The following is a 2,165-nucleotide window of genomic DNA, read 5'->3' on the forward strand; positions in this document are numbered from 1 at the left end:
TCTGAGGTTATTGCACGATATATGTGCACCTACACATGTACAGGTAATACACTCATACACACAAAACTTTTTTAAAAATTAGGAAAAAAAATGAAGTCTATGAGTGGTTAAAACATTCATGCAGTTAACTCCAATCTGTACCCTCTCCCAACCCTCTCCATGTTATGCGTAGACTTTAAATTCCCTAGTGTTGGGCAGGAGTGATGGCTCAGCTGTTAGGGCTACTCTTGCAGAGAACCCAAGTTCAGTTCCCAGCACCCATGTTAGGTGGCTCACAACCACCTGGAACTCCAGCCCCAAGGAATCCAACACCCTCTTCTGGACTCTGGGTGCACTTGCACTCACATGGCACACACATGTACATGTGTGCATATTAATTAAAAAAAATAATTTCCTGGTGTCAAACCTGCTGGTGGAACCTACCAGTTCAAATCACCATAAGCCCTCCTGATTGGGAAGCCTCAAAATGAACAGGGCTACGAAAGACCCACTGTTCTCTTCTGCCTGTTTGAGATCTCGATGTCCTGCTGCCGTTGTTTGTATATGAAGAGCCATAACTGACATACTCTTTATTGTTTTGTGTTGGGTTTTTTGAGTCTCCCTGTAGCCACAGCTGGCCTGGAACCTGCTGTGTAGATCAGGCTGGCCTCAATCTCACAGAGATCTACCTGCCTCTGCCTCCCAAGTGCTGAGATTAAAGGTGTGTGCCACCATGATTGGCAATAGCTGGCATAATCTCATGGAGCAAATTCAGGAAAAAGACAAATGTTTTGACCACAAAGCATTCAACTAAGATCATAAAAATCTTACTGACGTAGAAATATTTCAGATGGATAACATTCATGTTATGACTAGTGCAGTGGTTTGAATGAGAATTTGTCCCTAGTTGATGGCATTATTTTGGGAGGTTTTAGGAGGTACAGCCTTGCTGGAGGAAGTACATCACTAGGGGGTAGGCTTTGAGAATATATTGTCATGCCCACTTCCAGTCTGGCTTGCTCTGCTTCCTGTGCCTGTTTGAAGATGTCATCAACTGACTTTCTGTTCCTGCCATTTCTGTCACCATGCCTCCCCTGCCATTATGGGCTCTAACCCTATGAACCCAAGCCAACTAAATTCTTTTTATAAGTTACCTTGGTCATGGTGTTTTATCACACAACAGAAAAGTAACTAATACAATCAGTTAAATGATTGTTAAAACCCTTTTCATGGGCTGGAGAGGTGGTTCAGCAGTTAAGAGCACTGGCTGCTCTTTCAGAGGACCTGGGTTCAGTTCCTAGTACTTACATGGCAGCTAACTGTCCGAAACTCCAGTTCTAGGGGGTTCAATGCTTTTCTGGCTTTGGTGGGCACTGTGTGACACTTAAATGCAGGCAAAATATGCATACACATTTTTTAAAAGTCTGTACTGCTCTTTCAGAGGACCTGAGTTAGGTCCCATGTTGCATGGCTCATAACTACCTCTAACTCCAGCTCCAGGGGGTCTGAAACCTTCTGGCCTCCATGAATGCACCCCCCACCCATAATACACACACATTGACACATACATACACATGAAATAAAAAATAAATTCTTAAGCTGGGTGTGATGGCACACGCCTTTAATCCCAGCGCAGAGGCAGGTGGCTCTCTCTGAGTTCGAGGCCAGCCTGGTTTACAATAGTGAGTTCCAGGGCAGCTGGGGCTACAGGGAGATGCTGTCTGAAAAAGACCAAAATAAATACTTTTTGTTGTGGTTGTTCTTTTTTGAGTCACAAGTGGGTAGGTGTAATCCTGTACTCCCAGCACCTAGAAAGCAAAGGCAGGGAGGGGTTCCAGGTCCAGTGGGAAAACCTATCTCAAAAAAAAAAAAAAATGATTCAGCTGGTAAAGCACTCACCATCTAAGCCTGACCACCATCAGAGTGTGACCCCCAGAGCCCATATAAAGGTCTAAGGAAATGATTCCACAAAGCTGTCCTCTGACCTCATGTGCAGTGTGGCATGTGTGCACTCACACACACACACACACACACACACACACACACAAAGATGGAGAGCCATCAAAGAGTCTACCTTGGGCCTCACCAGCTTGCACATACGCTGTCCTCTGACCTCATGTGCAGTGTGGCATGTGTGCACTCACATACACACACACACACACACACACACACACACACACACACAC

The sequence above is a fragment of the Nannospalax galili genome, unplaced genomic scaffold (assembly GCF_000622305.1).
Source record: "Nannospalax galili isolate Female #2095 unplaced genomic scaffold, S.galili_v1.0 scaffold113, whole genome shotgun sequence".
Lineage (NCBI taxonomy): Eukaryota > Metazoa > Chordata > Mammalia > Rodentia > Spalacidae > Nannospalax > Nannospalax galili.